Here is a 19,549-nt window from a genome sequence, read left to right on the forward strand (position 1 = left end):
TTGCTAATAGCATTTTTAAGAACCATTTCTAATTCCAGAGATAAATGTCTGTGTGCTATGGAATGTTCCCTGGCTTCCTTATCTTTTTGAGATATCAACTGGTAGAAACTTGGATTGGGATTTTGCTGAAAAAAGCAAATTATTTTACCTTTACATTTAAAAGCAAGAAATAAAGCATTTTTACTAAAGCAGCTAATGGCTCTGCCCAAGACAACAGCAGTGCTAATTTAGGCCAATTTTGGCTCATTGTAAGGAAAAACTTCTTGACAGACATTTAGAAGTGGAAGGGGATGTCTTGGGTGATAGTGAGTTCCCTTCATTAGAAATCCTAAGTAGAGGTTCAGTAGTTAACTTGGAAACATCTAAAAGGGGATTTCTATTTCAGATGGTTCACTTCAGAGGTCTCTTCCAATACTACAATAACAACTAAGTGGGCAAAATGATTGTTTGTGTTCATCATTCAGTGGATTTGCAAATGCTGACTCTGTAAAAAAAAAAAATTAACAGATGAGAACCAAATGATCAGCATGTATATCTTCAGTAAATTGTGTGGAAATTTGTCTGGCCGTTACTTACATTAGTAAAGGAAAAGAGTACTTCAGGTTACATCTAGGATCTGCATTTCTAGTGTTAACTTGAGTGGAAAGAATGTTACTACTTTTTAAAAAATTGCTATTGAAAAAAAATAAATATTTATGAGTTTAAAAATGTAGTTATATTTTGCACTTTCAAATATTGCAGGGCTGATGCCAGGGATCTCACTATCTTTATATCTCCCTAAACTTTACAATGGTGTTAATTTGCATCTTATCATTCATACTTACCTGCTCATGATTGCCCATTATGTTTTTTAAATGGCACATTTTGTGATGTTTATGGTTGTAATTTTATAGTCATCTTCCATCTTAAAGTGAAGAAAGGGAGGAAGAAAAATGTGGTTCTGATTAGTTGCTTCCCCTTTCCTTCCCTTGGCTACTCCTTTTTCTCATTCAGCAGCTCAGCTGGTCCTACAACATGACAGTGGAGGTTCATTACCACTATCTGGGATATTCAGGAGCTGTGGGGGTCAGTAGGAAGAAAAATTAAAGAGTTCTGCTAGGTTAGTAATGGTCCCTGAAGTCAGGGGTTCTTCCAAATGATCACATGGTCTCAGCATGACCTTAGTGATTTATTCTCTGGTTGTATAAAGCACAACAACCTGCTGGAACATTATGCTTATAACAGATTGATTAGCATGTTTTTCATTGCAACAATAATACCCAGGCTGTATTATAACCTTTTTCTCTACTGAGCACATCTACCTGAATAGTGTTCTTTGTGTAAACAGACTTTTTTAAGTACTAGGATGTTAAATGAAAAGTTATGAAATATCTGATAGAGGAAAAGGTAATATATATATATATATACATATATATGTAATGTGCATTTAAGTAGTTCATTTAGTGGCACTAGACATTACTAGTCCCTTGAATGTAGAAGTTAAATTGACTTGAAAAGACATTTTGTACAACTTTCAGTATTCCATCTGACAATAACTTTTTTGTAGGTCTTTGGAAATCTTTTCTTCTCTTGATTTCGTTCTATTTTTAGTTGTTCATATTCTCACTAAGTTCAAACTAAGCCTGATGAAGCTTCAGCTCTTCTTTTCCCAATAATAGCTTACATTTACATAGAAATTTATGGTTTATTGTGTGCTTTCCTCAGAGCACTAACATGTGATAAGGTGGTGCCAGTATTATCCCTGTTTTAGAGATGAGAAAACAGTCACCAAAGGCATTTGAGTAACTTCATCTTATACCTAGAAAATCTCTTTGATTCCCTTCTCCACCATACAGAATGGGTTGCCCGACGTCTTACTCTGCTTCTCATTCAAAGCCCTTTAGAATTTTGTTTGCTCATATAGCCAGATCTTTCACCTGCCTCTTGTTCTTTGCTCACTCCTTTATTGCCCTTGTCAGCAAAACATTTTGTGAAAATATTTCTAATCCACCTTTTTAACTTAGTCATTTCTCAGAACTCTAAAGTCTCCTTTTTGCTCTCTATCCACATTAAATTTCTCCTTCTGTGGCACCTAGATGAAACTTCCACTTAATATCTCTTCTATGATTTCATGCTCTTTATTTAAATTTCACGACAAAAATTGAATCTCCATAAATCTGCCCACATGTAACCCTAAGCAGTTCTGAGTTTTTCAAGGGTAAATGTTTGGCTCCCTTTTATATTTAGCATATTTCACCCTTAGTTGGGGGGAAGGGTATGTAAAAATGGTATTCTTCTGTGTAGCACCTAATACATTGAAGCTGCTCATTGTAAATCTGTTGCAGATAAATATTTAAACTGTGTTCAGGAGCTTTTTCATGTGCTGACTTGTTGCAATCAACAAGATCAAAATATATAGGAAAGTCTTTTTGTTTGAATGAATACATTTCAGACATAGCTAATGCCCTTAATTAAGATTGCAGTAGAGTTAAGTCTGTGTTTTGTGTCAGGAAAATCCCAACATAATCAACAACTATCTGGGAGAGTTGAGTTTGAAGCATAGATGACCCAAAAATCCCTCCTCTGTTTGCTTTTAGAAAGCATTATTCTATTTGAATAGTGAATATGTTTCTTTATGAATTCTTTATGAACACATTACATTTGCAACAAAACAAATGACACTCAAAGGGAAAAAGCCTAATTTCTCTCTTCTATAGGCTGCACAGTGCTTCCATGCTTCAGATAAACAACTTTATGAATTAGAATGAAGTTGAACTGTATCTGAGTAGATTTACCCTTTTTCTACGGTCTCATTTAGACATTGCCTTGAAGTAGAATTATAGATTCTTAAAATGTATTTTATTTTTTCCAATTACTCGTAAAGCCAATTTTTAACATTCATGTTTTAAAAAAAAATTGAGTTCCAAATTCTCTCCCTGCCACCCCCCTTTCCTCACTCCTGAACAAGGTAAGGATTTTAAATAGGTTATATATGTGCAATTATGCAAAACATTTCTGTATTAGTCATGTTGTGAAAGAAGAAACAACCAAAAGGAGAAAAAAAAACATGAAAAAGATAAAGAAAGTGATAACAGCATGCTTTGATCTGCATTCAGACTTGATAGCATTTTCTGTCATGAGTCCTTCGGAAGTGTCTTGGATCGTTATATTTCTGAGAAGAGCTAAGTTATTCATAGTTGATCTTTGCACAACGTTGCTGTCACTATATACAACGTTTCCCTAGTTTTGCCCACTCATTTTGCATCAGTTCATGTAAGTCTTTCCAGGGTTTTTTGAAATCTGCCTGTTTGTCATTATAGCACACTAACATTCCATTACAAACATATACCACAGCACGTTCACCCATTCCCCAATGGATTATCCCCTTAATTTCTAATTCTTTGCCACTACAAAAAGAGCTACTATAAATAATTTTTGTACATGTAGGTCCTTTCCCCCTTTTTATGATCTCTTTGGCATACAAATTTTGTAAGTGGTATTGCTAGATCAAAGGGTATGCGCAGTTTGAGAATTATAGATTGCTAGAAATTGAGGAAGACTTAAAGATTACATATATTACTGGCTTCCTCATTTTACAAATGAAGCAAAAGAGGCCTGGGTAGTTTAAATCACTTAAGGTCGCTCATTTAGTTACAAGTAGCTTCAGAATCAAAGCCAAGTTTCTTGGCTAATCCAATTTATCCTACATGAAGCTTGATGGAATATTCAGTAAGGGAGGAAACCTTAGACCTCTTCTGTTCCTCAACCATAAAGATTAAAATCGAAGCATGACAGACAATAATACCAGGGCAGAAGCCCAAAGGTTTACTTGGGAAGTCACCAAGGCTTCAACTAGGAGTTGACCTTTTCTTCTTTATTTATTTTAAAAATACAATTGATAATTTAGCCTTTAAGGAAGGACTGTTTTGTTAAAAAAAAATAATTCCATTTTAAGGTGTTCATTATATTCTTTACAAATCAAAGGTTGATAACTGAATATTTTGAGGCCACAAGATAATATTTTGCAGACATTTACTGAGAGGTGTCTTTGACAAAGAATGAAACAAAGATGTTAGCAATAAGAAATTTCCAGTACTTTGTTTATGTCTAAATAAAAATATACATCTTTTAAATATAGCATGTTAAAAATTTAGCCCTTTTGAAAAGTGCCTTTGGTATATTTTAAATTGTAGTTGAAGAAAACAAAATGCCAAAAAGTGTGTTCCCAGTTTCCAAATTTGCAGGTTTTAGGACAGTGTTTTGAAACATGGTCCTCAGCTGCAGTAAGAATCATTTTTAAATTCTTCATAGTAAATGGTAAAATAATTTCAAAAGAAAAAGAAGCATTTTTGTTCAGATGTATTGCATGACTTTTTTTGACATTTGAAAGCCTGCACTTTATTGCTAGTCAGGATAAAGTTTAAACATTCATTTCAACAAACATTGAGTACCTACTGTGTATAAGATATGATGATGCACACCCTTGCCTTCACAGGAGTATATATCATACATAGACAATCATACTAATGGCACGCAGAAGAGAAGTGTAAAATGTTACCTTTGCCATCCTGCCTAGCCAATTTACATTCCATTTCTAATGTTACCTCTTTTCTGGATCTTTCCCTAGATTGGAAATCATTTTTCTACCCTATAACTCTTATTTACTTTATACCTTAAGACCTCTCATGAGCTCTTTCTTGCATTATAGTTTTTTGTGTACCTCCTTAGATTGTAAACCTCCCCCCCCCCCGCCCCAACCCTAGGGAAATAGATACTATCTTATAGTTAATCCATGTATGTCTCTGAACTCAGTGTTACGCACATAGTAGGCATTTAGGAAATATTTCTCTCAAAGTCAGCTCATGTTCCACCTTGATGAAATTTGCCCTGATCCTTTAACTGCAAGTGGTTTCCCACCTTAGACTTTCCTGGAGCACTTCAGAGCTCTCTCTTGTCCCTATCACATTTTCCATTGTATCATACCCATGTGTATCTACCATATTTCCTATTTCCAAGGAGACTGTAATTCCCTAAGAGACAGGACTATGATTTTTAAAAAATATATTTTTAGAACCTAGTGCAGTACAATGCACATACTAGGTATTTAGTGTTCATTGAATTGAATGTAATTGAAATTTAAATTCCAAGGAGACTTTAAATTTAAAGTCCAAGGAGAAATCATGTATGAATATTTTTGCTATGCAGAAGAAAAAGTGGTAGCCATAACTTTACACCATCCATGTATACTGAGATAAAATGCCATTTGTGCAATGATAACAAAATAATTTGCTCTTGGAGGCAAATGTCAAAGTCCCTAGTTTGAATTCCTAGTCTTTTTTTTTTTTAAAGCAATTGGGGTTAAGTAGCTTGCCCAGGGTTATGTGGCCAGTTATTTTGTGTGGGTGTTAAGTATCTTGAGGCCGGAACCAATCCCTGGTCCTCCCAACTCTGGGGCTGGCTCACTGTGCCACCTAGCTGCCCCTAGAATTCCTATTCTTAACTGCATTAGCAAAGTTAATTTCGTTAAATAGGTTTTAAACAAGGGCTAGCAAATAGTTGGCTCCTTGGGATATCTGACCATCTAGTCCTTTAACCTTTGTATTACAAGGGTCAGAGTAGAGGCAAATTGATTGTTCAACCATTGTGTAAATTTCTCTTCCCCAGACATCAAGTTTCTGGGGTAGCTGAAGTAACTGCAAAAACTTTATTTCTGGACTATAGTTTTCTTCTAACACAACAGATTTTCCACATGAATACATGTTGACATCCATCCAGGCTTGAGGGATCAGAGGAAATACAGTGATTCTGGCTTTACCACATGAGGTGCAGAATTTTAGGTCACAGGGACAGAAGAATCTATGTGGGTCCTTTATAGCCATTTACTTAAACCCATACCCTGAGGTTTGGACCCGAGACAACCTGAAGTCAATGACTTTGTGCAGATATATTGGCACTTCTTTATAAAAACAAATTCCTGGCATAATGAGAGCATTGGTTTGCTGATAATCTCTCTCATTTGTGTTTAAAGTATTAGTTTCACATTATATTTATGGTCTTGGTTTTACAGGCTTTTGACACAACAAAACAATTCTAAACAGATGCTATCATACCTAGGATTTGACAGAGATAGCACAAAGAAAGCTTTCACCTAAGAAGCTAGTTGTTACTATTGGCATGGTCTAGTAGGCAATAAACAAAAATGGTATTAGTTTCATTTGACATTTATTTACATACTTCAGGCGTCTCCACCCAGTAGATGGGAATCTACCAGTAGCTTTCAAACCTCATTTGGTAGATTTCCAAGCTGGCTGTTGCTGTCAGGAGCTCTCTCTTTCAGATTTGCAGGGATTGACAGGGGAGGGAATCCTGGCCCAGAGCATCACCCCTTCCCTTGTTCTGGTAAGTAGAAACTTCTTGTCAGTACCTTCCCTCGTGCTTAGGGACCTCGTTACACCCTGAAGCCCACCTACTCCACCATTCTAATCTACAGGTGTTAGGGAATTAAAAGTAGCTTCATAGCAGCATGAAGACCTCTTGGCATACCCAGTAATGGTAACTGTATATATTATGCTCATTTTTGTCCTGGGTATTTAAGTAAGGACTGTTAGGGCTACTGACTTGAGAAAATCTATTCCTGACCCTATAGTAGTATGTTCCTGTCCCTAAAGTAGTCTTGTAGGAGGCAGTCGGTATTTGGTTTTCCTACAACTATGGCCATTCTATGCATTGGTATCAGTGATTTAGGGTTAAGTTTCCCATAATATCACAGTTCATGTTCAGAGAGTGATACCTTGTAAGCCCTGGGAAAGGTACCTCATCATTTCTTTTGTATCTACTGTCTGTCCAATAAATACTGGAGTTTGCCTACTACTATTGATGTTTGAAGACCAAATGTGTTATGTTACTAAGAGCAGAATGACTTTTTTCTCTTCACTTTGGTGTTTGACAGTAATCAGGATATTTATTTTTTTAAAAAGTGTTCCTAGAAAACTCACATTATCTTTTGTCAACAATAAAATGATGAAAAATTCTAAAGACAACATTAATTTGCTCTTTGCTTTGATGTTTAGACATCTGCTGATTTCTGCCCAGGTGTTTTTAATATAAAAATGTAAATGGAAAAATGCTTGGCAAAGAGGAAGAGAGAATTTAGGAAGTTAGAAAAGTGGGGGAAGGAATAATTCTTCTGATTTCAAAATGCTAATCTTCACCCATAGGTGGTTTATCAGTAACCAGTCCATGACTGATCTTCCTTCAGTCAACCATCTGGGAGTATTTAAATGTTATAGCAAACAGGGGGCCCAAGCCAGTGAAAGAGCTTAACTATAACTGTGTCTCTGTAGAATACTTATAGTTAGTTGTAATGACTTTTGCTTGGGAAAGCTGTCAATAAGATTTAGGACCTGCCCCTTGGATCTTGGTGAATGATCACAGAGAGCAATGAAGGGGCAAAGTATTAACTGTTATTATAGTTATTACAGTGTTAGGGACAAGATGAAAACCCTATATATGTGAAAAAGTATTCCAGTGGGGAACACTTTTCAGTGAGAAAACACCAGATGTACACAAATGTCTTCTTGTTTCCCTGGCATTGACAAATTCTTGGGTAAGTATAAATCAGATATTGGGGCACAGCATAAGGTATAGTCTTAGAAGAAATAGTTTCATTTGAAAAGACAGGTAAAGTGGATGAAATTAAGGAAACCAGAGGGAATCATGGAAATAGAATTTATCTCAATTCTTTAGTAAACTCAAGCTTTGCATGACCAAGGCCATTTGTATGACCATAAAAGGAAATTATTCAAAGAAACCTCATCACCCTCAACCCATAAGTTACAAAGTTAACATGTGCAGTACCCAACAGGGCAAAATACGTATTTGTAGTATGTTGTTATTGAGTTGTTTCAGTCATGTCTGACTCTCTGTGATCCCATTTGGGGTTTTCTTGGAAGAGATACTGGAGTGGTTTGCCAGTTCCTTCTCCAGTTCATTTGACAGATGAGGAACTGAGGCAAATAGAGGTAAGTGACTTGCCCAGGGTCACACAGCTAGTAAGTGTATGAGACCAAATTTAAACAAAAAACCAAAAAGCATAAAATAATTCATAATCCATAAATAGTCAACAATTGTTCTTTCCATTCCAATAAGTTCACCATACTATTACTCTAGGGTTGGTACTCCCCCTGCAACCCCCATCATTGCAGTGAGTGCCACACTGATGAAATTGCAGATACTTGAAGTATTCGGTTATATTTCCCAAGAAAAATTAATCACATTCACCAAAAAATCCCTTTAAAAGGTTAAGGTTGAATATGAAGGAAAAGGCACTCATTTAGGGACAAGAGAGAATCAGAAACATCTCCTCTCTACAGAAAAAGCTAAGAGGTAGGAAACCTAGAGAACAGACTTCATAGGGCACTGTGAACTGTCTAAGTATTTGGGGGCTATACAGAAAAAGCTAAGAGGTAGGGAACTTAGAGAACAGACTTAGTGGGGTACTGTGAACTGTAAGTATTTGGGGGCTATCATCGGAGAGAGCTTTTAAATTTGTTCTGATTAACTCCACAGTGAAGTATTAAAAGTAATTGATGAGAGTTTTAGGGAAGCAAATTTTTGCTATATGTAAGGAAAAACTCCATGGCCAAAAGTGTTATCTTAAAGTGAAATGGGCTGCCTGGAATAGCAGTGAGCCCTCCCCAGAAGAGAGATTCAAGCCAAGGCAGGATAAACACTCATTAGGTGTGGTAGAGGGGCTCTTTGTTTAGATGCAGATTGGATTAAATGACTGTGAACCTATATGCCTTCCATTGCTGATATTCCAGCAAACCCAAGGTAAGAGATTGATTGGTGGCAGTGAAAAATAGGAAGAAGTTAGCCAACCTAGCCCTGGAACTTTCTAGTAGAAGAAAATAGGGTTACTGGACTGCAGCTGACTTTTTTTTAAAGTATCTTCTAGTGTTATTTTTGCCCTTGTTTCTAATGCTCACGATCACTACCAACTTTGGACTTCCTTCTCTTGTACCTAATTTATTTGGTGGATTTCTTCCATTAGCCTTTACGTTTCATTGTAGTTGTGCCCCTGCTCCTCTCCCCCTACTTCACAACATACTTTACCCCCTTAGTCTCATTTTCCTCAAAAAGTCATGATTGTCTTATAGTATCCATCTCTGTTAACATACTGTCATCTCCACCTTTTATGGTTTTCTTATTTGAGAAATGAAAGCTTTAGGTCGACAGCCAACTCTTGGTTTCGCCAACTCATATTAAAAATGCCCTAGTTTGTTCACATTGGATTCCTAGGCATTTTTCATCTCATTGTTTGTTCTGAAAAGTCCATTTTTCTTCTTTTCAAAGACTACTCCCTCTTTCACTCCACCCTTGTTTTCACATAGGATCTTCATTTCAGGACAGCATGCACTCCCAAACCATAAAGTCCTGTTTATCCAAGGACTTTGGCCAATCTACCCACCCATTTTAGAAAAAAAAAATCTGCCAGCTTCCCCAGAGGTATTCATACCAAATCTACCTATGACCATTTTTTTCAAGTTTGAAAAGGTTCCTTCCTTATTCCTTTAACATGAGGAAAGATGAATGGTTTGCCCGTTGTCAAATATCAAGGGGCTTTCAGAATTAGCCATAGTTGCCTCATGTAATATCACATAATATCCTATGTCTGCTTAGTTATACTCCCAACTTTTGTTCATTGGATCTAGTTCTTTCCTAAGACATTATCATAGCTGCTATCACTGAATACTTTGAAATTGCCAAATGAGGTGATGGATCCCTGGGTCTGGTTGTGGAGTCCTGGTGTGGATAACAGAAGGCAAATAAAAAATAGAACATTGATGAAGTGAATTATAGCTTTTAGAAATAAAAACATAATTATATTTTAAAGAAACTTTTCTGCTACCCATAGTAATTACTCTCTATGCTTGTAAAGGATAAAGAGAGAGAGCAATGTGGTATGATGAGAAAAATGTTGAACCAGGAGTCAGAAAATCCAAGTTTTTATTCCTCTGTTACATCACTTTTTTTTTTTAAAGCAATCGGGGTTAAGTAACTCACTCAAGGTTACACCACCAGTTATTTCTGGGTGTGGTGCTAAGTATCTGAGCCTGGATTTGATTCCCCGGTCATCCCGATACTGGAGCCAGTGCTCTTACTCGCTGTGCTACCTGGCTGCCCCTGTTAAGTCACTCTTACAGTGATCACTCTAACAAGCATTTATCAGGCCCCTGCTACGTGCTGGGCACTGCGATAAGCACCAAAGATACAAAGAAAGGCAGAAATATTCCCTGCTCTCAAGGAGTTCACCATCTAATTAGGGAGACAACATGCAAACAGCTATGTACAAACAAGATATATACGTATGACAAATTAGAGATAATCTCAAAAGAAAGGATTAACGTTAAAGGGGTTGGAAAAGACTTCTCACAGAAAGTGGAATTTTGACTGAGACTTGGAGGAAACCAGGGAAGTCAGGAGGCAGAAATGGGGAGGGAATGCATTTCAGGCATGAAGGGCAGCCAGTGAAAATACCCAGAACCAAGAAATAAAGTGTCTTACTCAGGAACACCAAGGAGACTAGTGTCATTGCATTATAGAATATATGAAGAGGAGTAAGGTATAAGAAAACTGGAAACGTATAGGAAGGGTTGAGGTTATGAAAGAGTTTAAAAGCCAAGGAGGGAGGTTTATATTTGATCCTGGAGATAATTTGGGGTCACTGGATCTTATTGATGAGGTCAGACGTGCTTTTAAGGAAGATCTGGAATGGGGAGAAGATGAGGCAGAGGGGAGATCAACCAGTCAACAAGACTTGGAAACTGATTGGATGTGGAGCATGAAAGAATGAGGAATAGAAGATGACACCTTGGTTGGGATCCCAGGTGAGGGGGAAGATGGTGGTGGCCTCAACAGTAATTGGGAAGTTAGGAAATAATTTAGAAATATTGTCACTGAGTTATTTAACTACAAGCTAAAGAGTATAAGATGAGTAACAATATATCAGGTCACAAGATATCTTTTCATTTGTTTGTTCTCAGGACTATTTAAGGAAGACCTTATGTCTTGACTACACATAAAAGTGTTGACTAAGATTCAGGTGGAAAAAAGATCTGTCAAATTTGCAGTTATGAATTGTAAAAATGTATTCATATACCAATAGACAACTAATGGCTATAATCAGGGTAAAACTACTCAAACAAGAGATGGCATGGCATTGCAAATAGAAGGCTGATCTTGGAGTCAGTAAGATCTAGGTTCTAGTGTAACCTTTAACACATATAGGCTGCATGACCCTGGGTAAGTCACTTAGCTCCCAATATGCCCAGATGACTCATTAAGATTTTAAGTTACAGAGATTGCAAAGTAGTATGGCTTTAGCAAGTATAGGTCTGCATTTCTTTTCTCAACAATAGGTCAGAGAATGTTAGAGTTCCCCTAGAATTTTATTTATTCATTTTGGGGTGTATGGTGTATTAAGGGAGGGGCAGCACCTCTGATGTGAAAGTTTGCTGAGCCCACTCACCTCTCACCTATGGCTCCAAGAAGCTATAGCATGCACAGTGGCCACACCCCAGAAAAACTGTCTTAGCAGATGGTCTAAATCAGATAAGGAGGGACTGAGTCAGCTATAGGTGAGTTAGGGGAATGTCTACTGAGTATGTGAAGATCCCCCCCCACACACATACACCCCACCAAGGAATGGGCTGCTGAAGTAGGTGCTGGGGAGTGCTTAGAGCTTGGTCAGAAACCAAAGACACCAAGAGCATTCACTGCTTCCAGAACCATTGCCAGTTATCCTGACTTCTGCCTTGCCATGGACTTCAGTGACTCTGGAAGAGGGAGTAAGGTCCATGACTTTGTGCAACTCCGCCTCACTGAAATCCAATTTATGTGCAAGTCAAGATATCATCCCCTGATGTCATCGGTCCTCTTTAAAAACAAAGAACAAACAACAATTTATTCATTTTAATTGTCATTAATATCTTTTAAAAATTGCTTCCATTTTCAAATATATCATCAGCCCTACCCAGATAGCCATTCCTTGTAGCAAATAATTTTTAAAAGAAAAAACCCCATTTCATCTAAACCCACATATTAATCATGTCTGACAGTATATGCAAGATCACAACCTATTGTCTCTTACTCCTGCAATGAAAAGACAGAGCCATATGTCTTTAACTCTTCTCCAGCGTCAACATTGGTCATTACACATTGGTCATTATGCTGAATTCAGTATTGTTTTGTTCTGCCCATTAATATTGTTGTGGTCAACTATGAATATTGTCTTTTCTGGTTTCATCTGTTTTCCTCTGTGCCATTTCCTATGTCTACCCATGCTTCTTGGAATTCTTATTTTTTGTTTGTTATAGTCTAATAATATTCCATTTCACTTATGTGCCGCAATCTGTTTATTAATTTTCAGCTACCTTTAGGTACCTATTTTGTTTCTAGTTATTTGCTACCACAAAAGTACTACTTTTAATATTTTTGGTGTATATAGGACCTTTCTGCCTTGGGTCTCCTTTAGGGTATATGACTAACAGTGAGATCTGTGGGTCAAAGGTATGGACATTTTCATAACTTCTTTAGCATAATTTTCCATTTTTTATTCATTGCTCTGCCACAAGGAACTAGTGTGCCTGCCATCTTGCAGCCCACTCAACATTGACAGCTTCCATCTTTTTTTTTTTGTATTTGACACTTTATTAAGCATAAAGAGAAATGCTAGCATTGTTCTGATGTGCATTTCTGTTATTATTATTTGGAGCAATCTTTGATATGGTTGTTAATAGTTTGTGATTGTTCTTTTTAGAAATATTTGTTCATATCCTTTGATCACTTTTCCATGAGGAATAGCTTTATATATCTGAATTAATTCCACATGTAACTTGACCATTAGACCCAGATCAAAGATATTTGATGTAATCTTTGATGTATTTTTTCAATCAATAACTTCTCTCCTTACCTAAAGTGCATTTTTTTGTCTGTAAAAAAGCTTTTCATTTGCATGAAGTCAAAAATATTTATTTTATCTTTTTTGACTGTTCTATGTTTGGTTAAAAATTCTCCCCTTAGACATATCTGTGAAAGGTGCCCTATTTCACTATCTTCTATTTTTTATATTGTCACCTTTAATATACATCTCATATCTATTTTGAGTTTAATATGCTATATAGTATGAGATGTTGGCCTAAAGCTAATTTCAGCATAATTACTTTCTAGTTTTATATGCAATTTTTGACAACTAGGGAGCTCCCCTCCCCCCAAGTAATTTATTCTCTTGGGTTTGCTGAATGTTGGCCTAGTGAGTTCAGTTATTTATAATTCTTCCTTAGTCTGTTCATGGGTCTACTTTTCTACTTTTTAAGCAGTACCAAATAATATTGATACTGCTGCACATTGCAGAGTGCTTCAGAAGTCTTAATGCAGTTTTTAGCTATTAAAGCTTAATTATTAAGCTTTAATTAAACTGCACTATGACTTTTGGGACACCCCATATAACTTGAGGTCTACAAATGCTATTTCCCCTTTATTTCTAAATCCTTATTTTCTTGGAGATTCTAGACCTCCTACTCCTCCACACAGATTTTATTATTATTTTGTCTAACTAAATAAAGTATTCCTGTGGTAGTTGGATTGGTATAACCTAAATCTGTAAAATAAGATAGTATCATTTTTTTATATTAGTATAGTGCAACCATGAGCAGTGAGCATACCTCCAATTATTTAAGTCATTCTTTATTTGGAGAGCATTTTATAATTCCACTCATACAAGTTGAGTCTGCCTTTATAGTTTATCTTCTGGATATTTTAAATATTTTCTAATTCTTTTAAATGACATTTTCCCTTCTATTATTTCCTCTTGGATTTTGTTATTGCTATATAGAAATGTAATTGGTTTTGTTGGTTTATTTTTGTATCCTGCTACTAGAGTTTTTAACTGTCTAAATTATTTTTTTTGTTGATTTCCCAAGGGTTTTCTGATGAAACCACCATTTTATAAGCAAATAGGACAAATTTTGTCTCATTTATGCCAATATTTAGGCCTTTAATTTCTTTCTCTTCTCTTACTATGATTCAAGCACTTAAAGTGTTTTATGCTATTCTTCTGAATAAGATGAAAAGATGAAGGAATGACCAGACTCCAAGAATTTAAGGGAGTCTCCAATGGAATGCTCTAGAGATCTGTGTTTGAGCCATTGCTTAATTTTTCATCAATGACTTAAATAAAGGCATAGAGGACATGTTTAACAAATTAGTAGAGAGCACAAAACTGGGAGGAATAACTAACACAAGGTAGGACAGATTCAGTATCCAAGAAGCTCTTTATAGGCTAGAGAATTAGGTTGAATCTAATAAGATAATGTAAGTAAATGTATTATTTTCAAGAAATCCATTTCACAAGTACAAAATAAGTACCAGGCCCACATCTCCAGCTTCTGGACATGCCCCCTCTGATGTTCAATAAGCTTATCTTAAGCTCAACATTCCCAAAGTAGAACTCATCATCTTTCCTCAAAAACCTTCCCCTCTTAACTTTACTGTTTCTATTGAAGAGTAGCAGCCTTTCCCATAGCCCATGTCTGCATCATTGGGGGCCATCATTCTTGACTCTTTCCTCTCCTTCACCTCCTCATATCCAATTAGTCACCAAATATTGTTGAGTATACTACACAGCACCTTTCACTTCTCTCTTCTTTCCATTCGTATGGCCACCACCCTAGTTTGAGGCCTACTCAGTTCTTGCTAAGGTGACTTTAACAGCCTCTTAATTGATTTCCTCATCACCTGTCTGTCCTCTCTCCAGTGTGTCCCCTACACAACTCTATGTCACTCTCCTGCTGAAGAAAGTCCAGTAACTTCCTATTACCTATACCATAAAATGTCTCTTAAGAACTTTAGAATTGTGTGACATGGGAGACACTGGCACAAGACCACCCATCATGGAGCCCCTCATCAAAGAAGGCACAGTGCTCTATGAGCAAAGCAGAACTAAATAGCTCAAAAGAAACTCGAGATGCACAAATCTAGAGAATCCACCCAAATGTTCACATGGACTCTTTGTGCCTGACCTGTGGTAGAGCATTAACATATTGGTCTGATCAGTCACAGTTGGATACACTGTAATCTGACTCTAACATAGTGATGTCATTTGGTCCTCTTTGAGAACAAAGGACAAAAACCAAACTAAACAATAGAAACGTGTCTGCTTGTTGTTTAAAGACCTTCCCAAGGGCGGCTAGGCGGCACATTAAATAGAGCGCCAGCCCTGTAGTCAGTAGGACCAAAGTTCAAATCCCACCTCAGACACTTAACACACACACAAACTAGCCATGTGACCCTTGGGCAAGTCACTTAACCCCAATTGCCCTCCAAAAAAAAAAGACCTTCCCGGTTTGGTGCCACCCTTTCTTCCCAGGATATACATCATTCTCCCTCATGTACCCTCTGTACCTACCCAATGAACTACTCAGAGTTTCCTGCACACATATTTCTATGTGCTATCTTCATGCCTTTTCTCCCCACGTTTGGAATTCTCTCTCCTCATCTCTGCCTAGCTCTCTTCAAGGCTCAGCTCATGCTACCTCCTACAAAAGACCTTTCCTGATTTCTCCAGTATTAGTGACCCCCTCCCTTTACTCTTTTATTCTTTTTGTAGGTGTCTTCTTTTGACTTCTCTGTGTCCATGTTGTCTCTGGCCCCCTCCCTGCTCAGTAGAATGAAGGCTTCTTGAGGAGAGGGACTATCTTGTTTTCATCTTTGCACTATGAGCTCCTAGCATGCCTGACACACAGCAGGCTTTTTGAATTGGAAATTAATTGAATGGGAGAGCCATAGGTAGCAGTTTGCAAAAAAAAAAAAATTGGGGAGTTTTCATTTGTGGCAAAAATATGTGTCATTGAAATGACATGGCAGTCAAAAAAAGCTGATGTCATCTTTGGCTGCATTGAAAATGGATAGAATAGGAATTTCATGGTTATAGGAACTCCTGCGTGAGGAAATTCCTTCCATAACACAAGTCACCACTTTGTCTGCAACTCTTAGCCTTAATAGATGTGTTAGCAATCACACTGGCACACAGGGTGGGCGGCTAGCACAGGTTCTTTGATCTGCTTTTCTAAAGGAAAGACAGTTTTAAAGGGGTAGTAATCTTACTTTAATTAATTAAACAATGCAGACAAGTAAGTAGGAGGAAGTGAGTTTCCAAGAAAGAATCCAATAGACAGAGCTCCAAATGTCTAAACAGAGTAATAGGTACCTACTCAGCAGACCAGGGAGGGTCAAGATCTGGGTTCACAAAGTTAGGGGACTCCTTAACAATGGCTACCCAAAGTCAGGTTTGATCAAATCACAAAGAAACATTCTTCCCATAAGTGAGCCCCAAAGTAAAGTACCAACCTCCCAGTATATATATAGTTTTCAACTAATAGGCTCAGAGTCAGAAGCCATCACAACCCATGTGATTCAGTGCCTAATTGCTTCCTCTTATGCAAGCTTCTCCTTAGGCAAGTTCTTTCTCCCAGGCAATATAAATCTTCTTGAATCACCTGATGGGCTCTATGTGACTCAGGACGTGTCACAGATGTGAACTGAGATGAAGTTCAAAGCAGCAAGACATCCATGATTGAAATACCTGTGTACCTTTTGACCTGGGAACATGAACCATGTTCCAAGGGAAAAAGGAACACGTGTGGTCACATAGGCTTATTCATGGACAGGGAAGATCTTATATTCCATTAACCCTATAGTCGGTTATGTGGGGAATGCAGAAGTTAAGTGATTTGCTCAGGGTCAGACAGCCAGTAGGTTTCAGAGGTAGGATTTGAACACAGATCTTAGTAGTTTCAAAGCTAGAACTCTAACCACTTTGCTATACTGTCTCTTGAAGGAAGAGTATTGTCTTCAGTAATTAAGAGGTGATAGTACTTCTATTCCCTGACCTCCTCAGATCACATTTGCAGTACTGTGTTTAATTCTGGGCACCACACTTTAGAAATGACATTAATAAGCTTCAGATGTTTAGAAAAAGGCAAACAGAATGCTAAGTGGTTCAGGTCTATGTCATATGATGCTCAGCTAAAGGAGGTTTAATCTAGAGAAGAAAATGCTCCAGGGGAAGGTAATAACGATGTCTAAATATTCTAAGGGCTGTCACATGGAGCGGCATTACGTTTTCTTTTTCTCTCATTAGGGGAAGGTTGCAGAAAGGCACATTTATGGCAAAGGCTGCTTTAGAGGGTGGTGGATGAGAGGCCTTTATAAGAAGAGAATGGATCACCATCTATCAGCTACCATGTACTCCAGATTATATTTCAGGTATAGTTTGGACTAGATGGCCACTGAGGTCCCTTCCAACCCTAGAAATTCTGTAATTCATTGACTCTAGGTTTCTGCATTTGTATCTCAAGAGAGGTCCATGCACACACATGGCATATTAATTGTGAGGCCAGCACCAGACTGAGATGTGGAAAAAAAGAAGGAGCCACAGTGGAGAAAAGCATGGTATTCAGAGCCTTCATAGGCAAAAGAAGAGGCAGGTGTCTAGCTCATTTGGATGGGGGGGGGGGTGGAAAGACACATAGGTTCCAAGTGGAAGGAAAGATTGTCATTAGAGGGAAGCATGTGTACCAAGAAGCAATCCAGGCTTAGTGTTCCACTGGATCTATGAATCATGTGGTCTGTGTAAGTCGCAGGGAAATGGGCTCACTAAAAGGAAAAATGTCAAAATCTTGAAACTTTCTAAAGAAGGGAGGTAAATCTTCCCTACAGTTTGGGAGTACAAGATATCTTATACTATCTTTTGGGATAAATAAAACTTATTCTATAGTCAATGTCTTATTAGCCTCAGTACTTGAATGGAAGCTGAAAATCCTTTGGGGACAGACAAAAGCCAGGGAAATATTCTCATTGGGACTTAGTGGGATATAGATCAAGCTTGAAAGATAGCAATAGAAAAGGGTACATTTTATCCAAAGGGAATTGGCTAAAGGGTGATAAATAGGAGCAAATGTTTAGATAATAGCTAACTCTTATATAGCTCTTACTATGTGCCTGCACTGTGCTAAGTACTTTAAAATTATAATCTTATTTAATCGGTACAATAATCCTGTAAATAAGATGCTTTTATTATCCCCATTTAACAGATGGGGAAACCAAGGCAAACAAATCAAGTGACTCGCCCAGGGTCACACAACTAGTAAATGTGTGAGGTCAGTTTTGAACTCAGGACTTTCTGACTCCAGGCCCAGTGTAGTATCCACTAATCTACCTAGGTGTAAAGTAACAGCATTTATTTATTTTTGTTTTTTGCTTTTTGGAGGGGCAATTGGGGTTAAGTGACTTGCCCAAGGTCACACGGCTAGTTTTTGTGTGTGTGTTAATTGTCTGAGGCCGGATTTGAACTCAGGTCCTCCAGACTCCAGGGCCAGTGCTCTATTCACTGTGCCACCTAGCCACCCTGAGTAATAGCATTTATAAAGAAGATATATGTGTGTACACAAATATATGTGTTTATATATATGCAAATATATACACACACATGTATAAAAGGCCAGAAGAAGAGAACAGATGATGAATTCCAGAAACAGATCACAAATCAGGGGAAAAGATATGGTAGTTTTGATGGGGACCTTAAACAAAATTGACAGCTGCTGCTGACAACAACTGATTAAGTTTCAATTTGTCTTAATAATGATTTCATTATTCAAAAGATTGGGAAAGCAATGAGAAGAACTACTTTTCTGGACTTTGATCATTAGATATAATTCTGAAGGGACCCCAGTGCTCATCCAGTCTACTGTCTACATTTTATGGTTGAGGAAGCTGAGGCCCAAGGAATTTAAGTGATTTGTCCAAGGTGATATGGGTAGTGTCAGAATCAGGAACTGAATTCATATCCCCTGACACAAGAGACTAAGATCATAGATGGACACCTGGAAGGGACCTTAAAGGGCATCTAGTTCAACTCCTTCATGTTACAGATCAATAACCACAGAGCCAGAGAGGTTGATGGCTACCATGTCCTGCAAGAGTTTAATTGATAGAAACTAGTTGCCTCAAGAGGAGGCCAAAAAAACTTATCTCTTTGCCAAGGAATGAGAAATGGCAGCCAAGAGCACCATCATTTTATATAATAAATGCATTTTCAAAACACCAAGGAGGATTATGGTAGAATTTTACACACAAAAAGAAGCTGAAGTAAAAATTCAACAGAAAACTTGTTGTGATACCCCAGTGAGTCCCATCATCCCAAGTGCCTTCAGAGATGAAACTGACAGAAAGAACAGCAGATGGATGGAAACCATAACAAGCAGGTCAGTATCTCTATTTGGATTCTAATACTTCAATACCTAATGTCCTTAAGTTGTTGACAGCATGGGGCAGCTAGGTGGTTCAGTGAATAAAGCACTAGTCCTGAAGTCAGGAGGACCTAAGTTCAAAGCCAGCCTCAGTCATTTACTAGCTGTGTAACCCTGGGCAAGTCATTTAACCCCTATTACCTCCAAAAGAGGGGAAGGGGGAGAGAGAGAGAGAGAGAGAGAGAGAGAGAGAGAGAGAGAGA

The sequence above is a fragment of the Petaurus breviceps genome, unplaced genomic scaffold (genome assembly GCF_028583685.1).
Source record: "Petaurus breviceps papuanus isolate PSGF00001 unplaced genomic scaffold, PetGlider_PUasm1.0 90692, whole genome shotgun sequence".
NCBI classification, from domain to species: domain Eukaryota; kingdom Metazoa; phylum Chordata; class Mammalia; order Diprotodontia; family Petauridae; genus Petaurus; species Petaurus breviceps.